Consider the following 12,242-nt stretch of genomic DNA (forward strand, 5'->3'; position numbering starts at 1 on the left):
GCGGATGGGTTTGATGGCTGAGAAGGCCCTCACTAGCTCTTCTCCCAAGCGACCACTGCAGAGCTAGATCTCGGACTCACCACAGAGACTGGCACCAGGGGCCTGTGGATTTGGGCAATCGAGGATATTTATGGGCCACTCCATTGTCCTTTTTAACAATAACACTCCTGACTTGGAGTGTCTGCGCAGTTACTTTTTAGGATCTGTTTTGGACAATGTTCTAATTGTTAATCCTCATTAGTCCAGGGCAATTTTGCCGATTTTTCCTTTCTTACTCAGATATGAATCGGGCTCATTTGTGAATGGACTTCTAAGAGGGGAAAAGGTGAGTCTCATACCTGGAAAGGGAACAGGACTTGGCACGTGCGAAGGGGTGTGTGTGTGTGTGCATGTGTGCGTTTACGTGCGTGTGCGGGTGTGTGTGGGTGCATGTGAGTGCATGTACATGTGCATGTGTACATGCATGCATGTGCTTGTGTGCGTGTGTTTGTGTGTGTGTATCCAGTTCTTCCATGCAAACATCTCTGAGCCTCATGTTCTGCATGCGAAGGCTGGGTTGTGCGGGGTCATCTCTGAACTCTCCTACACCTGGTCTGTGATGTGCCAGTATTTCACCCACTCTCATGCCACAGTTGGCACAGGTGTCCCATCCAGCAAGAAAATTCACTGCCCCAAAACAAATCTGGGTGTAGTTTTCACTTCACTGACATCCCCTGCCTTATAATTTCATGTCCCTGACTTCAACTCTCTGTTGGGGCTATAACTGTGTTCTGGTCCTTGCTTGGTGAACTTCATGGACCCTACTCTGTCTCGTGCAGCCTGGCTTCTCACGTGGCTTTTACAGGGCTCTCCATGGATTTGGGCAAACCCTGGTGGCCTCAAGTGACAGTCACATGACTCCAATCCCAACCCCACTCTGCCCACATCCTCCCTCCACACTGAAAAGGAAGGTGTGTTTGATGGTCATGATCCTTGTAGGAGATGTGGCTGTTCCAGCTCCTTCGAAGTAAGAGACCAAGCCCAAGTGGGAGGGGAGATAGCAGTGAGTTTACCCACTACTTACTGCAGGCTGCCCACACCGGGAGAACTAAAGTGGCGTCTTCAGGAGGTGCAAGCCACGAGGCCTCCCTCAATGTGCACCATCAACTCAGAGAGATGAGATGCAAGGGGAAGGACGGCAACCACTGGTGTGAGGCATCTACGTCCCAGAGGAAGAGGAGAGCTTACTCGAAGCCACTTAGAGCAGTGACAGAGCAGAGGATAGACGTTCCCCATCTTGACCCCTTCCACAGGAGTCTTGCCCTCCATCAGAGGCAGCAGTGTGCCTTGAAGGCGCGGCTAGAACAGAAACCGCCCCATGCACAGAAGGCCTTCACCTGCGTTCTAGTTTAGATTATCACCTTCATTTGACTTTAAAGTCAGTTTACCATGACAATCCGAAACCTACTTCTTCCCTTCACTTGTTTTTGTCAGATTGCTTGACTCAAGAATGGTCTTTATCCCCAGAATTGGAGGTAAAACAAAACAAAGACAACCCAGTTACTGCATGTATGTCTTAGGATGCTTTCAATGAAATTACAAGTGATAGAGACCTGACTCAAAGAAGCTTAACCTATAAAGCAGTGTAATAATTTACATAACCAGAAGCGCATGGTTGGGTGGCTCTAGAGCTGCTTATTCTAGTAGTTCCACAACCTAGCCATGGTCCTAAGTTCTTTCTCTACTTCTGCTGTGATGCCTTGAGCATCAGCTCCTTTCTAGGCCTGGTTCCTAGCATAACAGTGACCATCCATCCTGGTTTACTGGAAAGACCCACTTTATGCCTCTTCCCCTGACATAGTTGTTAATAGCAACCCCTTTCACCCTCAGTAGCATCCTGGTTTAGGCGATCAACTATGTGGTCACCTGCATAATGTTTTTGCTGCCAGTTGCAAATGGAGTTAGATTAGCCTCACATCCATCGGGAGAGGGAGGGATGCTCTCCTAGAGAGTCAGAACTTAGCTGGGAATCCTCAGCAAATCTCTCCTCTCATTTATTTGGTCCTAATTATAGCAGGAGGGATGCAAATTTTCTTAGCTCAAATAGACCCACCCTAAATATAGGATGAAATTCTAAGGTACATAGGTTTCACAGGAGAGGGATGGATGTCTGAATATTAGTGTTCTGTTAGGAAAGAAAAATGGAGAATACAGAATACAGCAGCCACAAGCAAAGCCCTTTATAATGAGCCTGCTTCTTACTGGTGATAATTTCTTGAAAATCTCTATGAAATGCAATGCTCTACTGCTTGTGAGACTAGACAGAGCTACAACTGGACAATGAGGGGCTTCAATGCTGTGCAGGGATGGTATTTATTATTCTTTACTTTCTAGCATGTGGCTTAGTACTTTAAAGTAATAGCTGTTCAGTATATACTTATTGATTGCCTAACTGAAGGACCAACTCACATATCCTTTGATCCAGTCTTTGCTAATTTTATCCAAAGTGCATAAAACAGTTCATAGGAAGTCCTCAAATGAAGAATACTGAAACTCCCCACCTCCATGCAGAGCGCTTATTTCTCTGTCCCATCCAAATAGTCAAAACCTTTCCCTTACCTCATGAGCTCTGAACATTCCTCAGGTAAAAATGTCATTCTCATCGGACTGTTTCTCTGAATGCTTTCCATCCTGTTTCCCTAAACCTGGGTTTGATTTCGTTCCTCTGTGCTTCAGTTATCCCTTGCATTTTCTTCAGCATTTCTCCTCCTTCTGCCTTAATTATGTTTTCAAAGGCCTGCCTCATTCAATCACTCAATCATCCAGTAAATATTATTAACCACGAAACATTTGTAAAACAAAGTTTCCATTTTAAATACATTATTCCACTTCAGTAAAATATAGACCCGTTAAGAATCTCTTGAAAGCAATAGGCAATTTCCCCAGGTGCATTCACACCGGTGAGCATTAAACTGACATCTACAATTTCAGGGCTTTCAGGAATCCCTTGAGAAACCCACATGTTCATAAAGATGAGGTCAGATTGTGTTGGTGCACCCCAGGGTGAAGGGCTCAGCCACCAGCCCAATTCACATATATCTTCTACAGAGTTCACCAGGTAATCCCAGTTCAATCAACACCCGGGGCCTAACAACCCCAAAATCTTGGTCTGCAACTTAAATTTTGAACTCCAGATCTGCTCTTCCAAATACCTACTGGACATCTCTATGTGGCTAATCAACAGGCACCTCCAATTCGAGATGTCCTAAACAGAACTCCCTGGAGCAGATACTGATGATGCACCACCCATATCCCTTGGGTGCTACCACTTCAATGTGCTCCACAGACATCCAGCTGCCAGGATCTTCTCTCTGTGTTTGGGAAGGAACTTCTGCCTATGCTGGGTGGCAGGTTGGAATTGCCAGAAAATCAGCACCCCTTGGACCGCTCTTAACTAGCTTCTTCACCTCTGGAGTGGGTGCTTTGTATCCTGTCCAAGAGTGGGATTAAGCTCCAGTTGCTCACAGTGGTAACTGGCCTTGAGAACATGCCTCCCATTGACAGCCATCCCTCTGGCTCCCTTCCCTCCTCCCCTACAGCGTTTCCTTCACTTCCCAAATCAACTTTCTGCACTGGAATCCTTGTCTCAGGATATGCTTCTGGGGGAACCTACGACACTCGTCAGTGCCAGCCCCAAATCTGCTTCTCTTCCTAGGGACCTCTATCTCAGTGACCATGCCCCCACCCACTCTGTCACCCAAGTCAGAAAACCAGGTGTCAGTCACTCTTACTCCTGTTTCCTCCATCATCAAGCCTTGTCGATTCTGCATCCCAAGTACCACTTGACTCAAGTTCCTACTCTTCATCTCTGCTGGCACGACCAATCATTGCAACAGCCTCTTATCTGGTCTCCCTGCTGCCAATCTCACCTCCCTCTGATCAGCCCTCCACACCAACCAACAGAGTGATCATTCCTCAATCCAAATCTTTCCTTGTCACTCCCTTGCTTAAAGCCTTTCAATGGTTCTCACTGAATACAAGGAAAAGCTCCCTGACAGGACAGACCAGGGACCTCAAGTGACCTGTAGCTTCCTTTTTCCCCTCCTTTAGTATTCCTCACAGCCTCTACTCTGGACTTACAAAATATCTGCAGCCTCTAAATAGTGTTCTGTGTCCCAGCTTCAGTTCCCTTCACTTATAATGCCTTTTGTTTACTTTGGAAACTTCTATTTATCTCTCAGTGCTCAGCAACTGTCAACATCTCTGGCAATCTTTTCTGACTTCCCTGCCCCATGCCATTCCCTATTCCTTCCCAGTGCAGGAATAGACCCACTCCTTGGGTGTTCACCCAGCCTATTTTATAGCTCACCATGTACCACATAATGTCACATTGTATTATTAACAGTTCTCATTAATCTGTGAGCATACTGTGGTCAGAAACCATATATTCACCATATCTCTAACCCACATACTTAGCTCAGTGACTGGGCAGCTAGTAGGTGCTTAATAGATGTTTATTGGATAAACAAACGAATCGTCCATCTGGCAAGTATGTGAAAACTCGATTATAAGGAGATGCTGTATTAGAGAAGCAGGATATGGATAAAAAGAATAAGATCTGGGATGGGAAATTTATTGGGTTCTTATTTAAAATCACCAAATATTACAATTACAGATCTCAAAAATCACCCTGACCCATCCTGGAAGATTTTGAGGTTGTTCTTTCCTGCTGTTTCGGCATGTTCCTTCTTCCCTCCATTTTCTTAGGCACGCCTTTAACTGTATGAACAAAATTATTTCACATTAATGTCCTATTTCTGTCCCAAAGCACCACCCCACAAGCACACACAAATCCAGACCTACCCTTTATGAACCTTTTTTTCTTCTCTTTGCAAGGGCAGCCAGGATGAAAAGGCAGAAGGGTGCCACTGTACATTTCTTTGGGAATGGGGGCCATGATGCCTATTTCTTCTGCATTAATCTGAATCAATATAATCTTTCCTGAAAACATAAGCACCTCAAAGCACAGCAAATATGAATCACAACTGCCAGTGAGGATCAAACATTAACCCAGGGTTGCGATGAGGCCAACAAAAGAAATAGGCTAGTAATTGCCTTCCAGGATATCAGTCCCTACCTTATACACACATACCCCCTCAACACACACAAAATCTCTATGGATCTTTCATCCATGAACTTGCCCAATTATAATTGCCCAGCTGTGCCTTTAGTTGTATTCAGGCTAGGTCTTGGCAACCGAGACCTCACATACCTTATCCAAGAACTTAGGACAGTTATGAGATCTATAGAGGAAGTCTTTGGTTACTGAAATGATTGAAGACACATTCATAAACAAACATTTCCACAGGTATCATTAATTAGTTGGGGCTGATTTTAACTCCCCCAAACCTGACTGAAACAAGTAGAAACTGACACTTTCTGTTGATATTCATTATTATCAATTCTTAAACTTGCACTGTGTGTCTTTCCACCCCTGTATGGTCTGGGTACTTCTTAATTTAACTCTTATTTTTCAAAAGAGGAAATTCAGTATCAAGGAATGGTACTACCAGGGTTGACTTCTCCCTTAAGCACAGTAGACACAGTGCCTGGGGCTCATGGTACTTTTAGGGACCCACATCAATCTTTTAATTTCTTTTAAAATCAGAAGAAAAAATGATTTTTTAGGTTGAAGAAACTCTTTTAATATATAATACTATTATATTCATCTTTACACCAATGCAATTGTAAAATGTAATTTGTAATATCTTTCTATGGAGGAAGGAGTCCACAAAGGCAAAAGTGCTCAACACAGTCATCATTCAGCCTCAGTTACTACCACCTTATGCTTGCAACACAACATGGTTAGAATAGAGCCTTTCAAACACAAGTTCAGGCTCCCATACTAATTAAAAACTGTGTTATAAAACTCAGATTTGATAAGAAGAAAGTCATGGTTAATACACACAGTACTGGAACTTCAGGGGGCTCGAGACTGCCAAGAACAGCTAGATTCATTTTGTTCTGTGCTCCGATTAAATAATTTCTGCTCTGCTATTCTCTCTCAAATATCTTCATCCTGTTTTGATTAATAGAAAAAATCTTTACATCTTTGGAGAATCATTAAACTAATTTGGTTGCTTCCTTGGCTGTCTCAAGAATTCTAAGGATTTATTGTTTTCAATTTTAAAATGATCAATAGTACAACTGACACCTACTACTTATTTACTGGTCAGCAATCATACAGTCACCGTCCCTGTAACTCCAGTTCTTAGCCCAGTATCTGGCAAACACTAGGCGCTTAATAAAGGTTAGATTTATACACGAATCACCTCTTGGATGGAAATTACATTATGTAGGTGGACTAATTTGATCTTTCCTAATCTCCCACCTTGTGAGAAGCATCTTGCATTTTCGGGTGATCGCTGGGCCCTTCCCACCTCCCCCGCTTCCATCAGCCAGCCACTTCCTCCCTCCTGGGCTCTGTTCCTCGCTCTTCTCCATCCTGGGGTCTGGAATGGTCCCCAGCCCCCCGGGAGGCAGTAGGGTCCCAGCTCCTCAGGCCCTCCCCCGGCGTTCCCCCCAAGGTCCCCCTCCCCGCCCCGGACACCCCTTCCTCCTGGCACCCCGCGCCGCCACGGCCACGCCCTCCCCGTGGGCGAGATCACCTGTCCCTCCTCCACCGCCGCCTCCTCGGGTACCCTTTCGCCCCCCTCCTGCTCCCCCTCCTCCGCCGCCTCCCCCAAGCCCTCCCCTTCCCCGCCTCCTCCCACCCCTTGGTGTATATAGTAAAGGCCGGGCGCCGCACGCAGACACACACTCGCCCGGACACAGGCGTACACACGCTCACGCACAACCAGCAGCGGCGGCGGCGACAGCGGCTCGGTGACAGCGGCGACGGCGGCTCCCACCGCGACGCACCCCCTTCAGGCGGCCGGCGGCGAGGCCAGACCGGAGAGTTCCCGCACCCGCGACCACCCCGCGGCTTCCTGGAGGCGGCGGCCGCGATTGCGAGGTAGCGGCCGCGGCGCCCCCGTGCGGGCCGGGGTCACCCCTGCCCTCCCCGCGGAGCTGCCACTGGGACGCAGGGGGCGCGCCGGGCTGGGCGCGCCTGGCGGGGCCCGGCGCCCGGGGAGGGGCCTGCTCCCGGGGGCAGGACGGCGCCCGGAGGCCGGGGCCGGCGGGGAGGGCCAGGCTGGGGCGGGGACGCGGGCCGAAGCCGCCGCCCGTGTGGCGCGCCGGGGCCCCGCTACTGTTCCCGGCGCCGCGCACTGGCCGGCGGGGCCGGGGACTGCCGGGGAGGCGGCGCCGGCCGGCGGGGCGGGGGCCCCGAAGTGGGTTTCGGGCAGCCGCCCGCGCTGGCACCGGGCGCAGAGGGTGGTGCACGGCGGACTCCGCGCCCGGGCACCGCACCGGGCGGTCTCCGGATCTGCCGTTCTGCCCCGGCCCAGAAAACCCGGCGCCTTCCAGGCCCTTCGAAAGATGGATTCTGTTGACGTATCTGGCGGCCCTGGCGAGCCTGGTGGAAAGTTGGGTTTTGCCAGATTGCGCCGGGCTCCTCTTTGTGACGCGCGGCCAGCCCCGCATCCCCCCGGAGCCGGGTGAGTGTGCGTCGGCGCCCCAGGAGCCCCGGTGCCCCCCAGTGCCCAGTCCCGGGGTGGCCGCACCAGCTCGGGCTTTCTGCCATGTTAGGCACCGAGCAACGTTCTCGCTGCATTTTTGCGTGCGTTTCAGTGGCGCCTTTTGCTGCGGAGGGAGTTATTGCTTCTCTCCGCTGTGGCTTTTTCGAGGTTGGGGTTGTGCTCTGTGTGTTTGCTTGTTTGCCATTTAAAGCCCAACTATTGTTCAGGATAAGCTCCGCCTGGGTGGGGAAATGGCATCCCACCACAGTTGCTGGCGAGGGGTAGAAATGTTGCCAAACAGCTGCTGCTTTGTGTTTCCCTATCAGAAGTCCCTGGAGTAGGTTTGGGGCACGACGGATGGATGGAGAGAGGGATGGGGCACGGAAGAAAAAGGTGGCTTTGGAGGAGCGGATTGTTACCCCCACCATGGCACTCACTCAGTCTCCCTTTCTGCCTGCCAAACTTTTATGAATATTCCTTTTGTGGCAGAGGGAAGCTTAATGAATTTAGCCCAGTTTTCCAAGGAAAAAGCAACCCAGCTTTAACAATGGTTTGATAACTTAATCAATGAAAAAGGCAGGAGAGGAGGACAAGGAGGCGCCGACACCATATCGGGTATGTGGCTGCTGCTTGCAGAGTCAGGTAGAGGAAAGGTGGGCAGGGCACGGCGCAGCGTCTGGGTGACCGTGTTCCCGGAACTGTTGGTAGCTCTCACCTGTGCCCGCTGGTGCCACCCACCGTCGTGCCCTTACGTCCTGGGCTGTTCAGAACCCAGCGATGGGGTTTGAGGGGCGGCTTTCGGCAGTGCGTGGGCCAGCCCCCCTCATCTGGCGTTTTTAAGGATGTGTAAATATTTTGCTGAGGATAAGTGACATCAACAGAATGATATTCCGCAGAGCCCGGGTGTGCAGCGATGATAAATAGATATGGCCAAACAAAGTTTTGATAACCGCGTATTCTCATGGCTCTCTCTGTTTCATTTGGGTCTTTGTTTTTGTTGGTTTAGCATTATCTCGCATCCTCTGGTGTGATCCCTTTATTTAGCTGATTCTTGGAAGCTTCTCTTTAGAACAGAGAGAAAAGCAGCCAGCGGGGAGAAAACAATTCTTAGCCTTGCATGCATCAGGCAAGGTTTTCTGTGCTTTTCCCAGGGAATCTTTCCCACCGTTTTCTAGATGTCTCCCTTATGTCTCTCTTGCTCCTTTGGAGTCGTCAGAATTAGTTGTTGGTGGACCGAGAGACTTGTGATAACTTTGAAAATGTGGTGTAGACATGCCTTTGTTACAGTAGAGGGGTGGCAAGGTGGGAGGGGGACAATATGGAAAGGGACAGTATGGAGGCTAATTTTCTTCTCAAATGGGAACATGAGAAGCCAGGGGTGGGCTGGAAGGCAGAGAATCGTAAGCTTGGTGGCATCCCAGTTTCTCTGCCTCTTACAAGCCCAGAGAAGCCACCTGCCCCCACACCCCCACATACACACAGTCTCCTTCAAAGGGACACTCGCTTCTCATGCTGACAGATGTCCACTGGAGGCATCCCCAGGGCAGCCCAGGCACTGTGAACCAAGTCAAACTGGAACTTGGGGATAGTGACTACTTTGGCACCAGCCCAGGGGACCATTCAGCCACCCAAGGGGGTTCCTTTATGATGAAAAAATGCTAAGACCTCCATTGGTGATGTGGTCGCTGGGGTGAGAACTCGGTTTGGTGGGCAGTTGGGGAAGAACTGCAAGATACATTTCAGAATCTTGTATCCAGAATACAGAGTCCCTGAGACAGGACCATCTGAACTACAAGAAAGAAAAATCAAAGACTGGAAGGTGTGTGAGGAGCTGTTGCTGGGAGTGCTCTAGCTGTAATGACCCGGAAGCTGAGGATAGGACTGGCCTACCAAATCCATTGACCCAGAATGGAGATATTCTGGATGTGCAGAAAGCCCTGCACAGTGTGATCCAAATTTATGATAAGAAAATAGGAAACGTCTGTTCTCTGGCTTCTCCTCTAAGCTTAGAATTTTGGAGAGAATGGTAGTGGAGGGAATAAACTGGGAAGGGAACTAACATGTATTGTTGGCCTCTGTCTGCCAGGCACTTCACATGTGGTAAACCTTCTCAGCCACCCTGTGATGGAAGAATTATTTTACAGATAAGGAATCTGAGGCTCAGATGAATTTTCAGTTGTGTATCTGATTTCAGACTTTGGTGGTTATGATTTAAGAGGGCAACATGTCCCTCTTCCCCTGCTCCAGGTCTCTTATTTATTTCTCTTAATCTGTCTGAGCCTCAGTTTCCTTACCTACGAGATGGGAATAATCTTTCCCATCTCACATGGACGTTGTAAAGATTAAAGTGGGACTTGTCAGCATGGGACCACGAAGGATTAAAACTGGAGTATGACACCAGGAACTTCAGGCTCCTAACCAAACATACAAATCTCTGGATCTCTTCCTACTGGATCTGTCGGCCCCTCCACCTTGGCAAAATCTGGTACCCAATTGGTGGGGGTTGGGGGGAAGGTGGAAGCCCACCAGTGGGCAGCCCAGTCACCCACAGTGCATACTTATGTGCCAAGTAGATAGATCCGAAATGTCAGATGGACATGTCAGATGGACAGACTGTGCCTTTTCATCTTGGAGTCCCTACCACCCAACTGTTGCTTAATAAATGAGAGTTGAGTGACTAAATGATGTCACTGATGGAGTGAATGACAGTGGGGAGGGGGCTGTAAATCATTGTTAAGGGAGACCCAGCAAGGAGCGATCCAGAGATTTGTGTGTTTGGTTGGGAACCTGAAGTTCCTGGTGTCATATTCCAGTTTTAGCCCTTGGTAGCTCCGTGCTGATAAGCCCCAGTTTAATCTTTACTAAATCCATGGGAGATCGACAAGATTATTCCCATCTTGTAGGTGAGGAAACTGAGGCTCAGAAAGGTTAAGCAACTAATTCAAAGTCCATGATGGGACCAAAGGGTGGGTGAGGTATTTTTGACTACTAACTGTCTCAAATAAACAAACACTCTATAGGAAAATGAGGAGGGGACTTGCTATGCAAATGTATCATTAAAGCAAGCCCCCATAGCCCCCTTCCAACCAGGTGGTAGTCTTTAACCTCCTAGAAATTCTGGTGCCACCGAGGGAACTGGGCTTTGAATCTATGTATGAGGTGCACATGAATGCTGCCTCCCTGATCAGAATATGAGGGAGACCTCAGAGAATGAGGGGGAAAGATGGCTAATTGCACTCTTCCCTCACACAAAAGCCTGCGTGGGATTCTGAATTAAGCTTGATTTGGGGATCAGGGTGACATCCTTGCTGTAGAGTTGGCAGCTCTTGTCTTTGGAGAATGCCTCTGATTACCACTTCTCCCTCCCACCTGATCATCTGCCCGGGTGCCCATCATCTCATTCTTTCCAGACTCAAGGCCTTTCCTCCTGGCTCACAATGTTTGATGAGCCTCTTGAGTCTGCCACTTCACTGTCCTCTGATGGCAGCTGGTGAGAAGCTGATTTTGGCGGCCAGGTTAGTACTTCTGGAGTTCACACATGACCCTCCTCTCTCCTGCCAAGAACACACACACGAACACACATGCACACACAGACACAGGCACACATAATTTGATCACGTTTCTGTATCTGCTTCACCAAATTAAATTCAAACTCAGAATTGTTATTGGAAGAAGTACGTGATTTTGGTGTTCTTCTCTCCCAGCCTCTGCCCTGAACAGACCAGAACAGCTAAGATGGAGGTGGCTTAGCCAGCAGATGTCTTGAGCCATGATCATACTTGCTGGCCTTCCTGCTGCTGTGGGGCAGCACCCCAAAACATGAGCATGGTCTGCCTTCGTCCATCTGGGCTGCTATAACAAAATAGGCTGGGTGACTTATAAATGATAGAAACATATTTCTCACCGTTCTGGAGGATGGGAAGTCAAAGATCAAGATTTCGGCAGATTCAGTGTCTGATGAGGGCTTTTTTTTCCTGGTTCAGAGATGGTATCGGTATCTTCTTGCTGTGCCCTCACATGGTGGAATGGGCAAGTGAGTTCTCTGGGGCTTCTTTTACAAGGGCACTCATCCCATTCATGAAGGCTCCACTTTCACGATCTAATCACCAAATAAATGCCTCACCTCTTAATACTATCACGTTGGGGATTAGGATTTCAACATAGGAATTTGGAGGGGACACACACATTCAGACTATGCATGGTCCCAGGGCCTTTCATAAAAGCCCATTTTAATTTCTACTTAGACATAGGGCTGGGCTCCTTGAACATCCCAATCCTCGTAATTCCAATTTCTGCTATAATTAGCTCCAACAACTCAGTAATTCTGGAGAACTTTGGAGCACACTCTGCTCACACCTGTCACTCCTCTTCCCACAACTTTTTTGTCTTTCAGCACAGCACTGTCTAATAAAACTTTCTATGATGATGGAAATGTTGCATGTCTGCACTGTCCCACACACTAGCCACTAGCCACATGCAGCCATGGAGTGCTTGAAAAGTGGTTGGTCCAAATTAGGATGTGCATTAAATATAACAGATGCATGGGATTTCTATGACTTAATAAAAAAAATACAAAATAGCTCATTAATAATCTTTGCATTGATTACATGGTGAAATGATAATATTTTGAATATATTAGTT

General features: G+C 48.3%; 1 protein-coding gene across 1 annotated transcript in view; it reads left to right on the forward strand.

Moving 5' to 3' along the window:
* Window positions 1–7,167: 7,167 nt before the first annotated feature.
* The window catches only part of RAI2 (retinoic acid induced 2), a 61,157-nt gene continuing 56,082 nt past the window's right edge, over window positions 7,168–12,242 (forward strand). Inside the window, 1 exon segment of the mRNA XM_033200839.1 lies at window positions 7,168–7,580. The gene's annotated coding sequence lies outside the window, so the exon portion shown is untranslated.

The sequence above is a fragment of the Trachypithecus francoisi genome, unplaced genomic scaffold, assembly GCF_009764315.1.
Source record: "Trachypithecus francoisi isolate TF-2019V2 unplaced genomic scaffold, Tfra_2.0 Lachesis_group6, whole genome shotgun sequence".
Lineage (NCBI taxonomy): Eukaryota > Metazoa > Chordata > Mammalia > Primates > Cercopithecidae > Trachypithecus > Trachypithecus francoisi.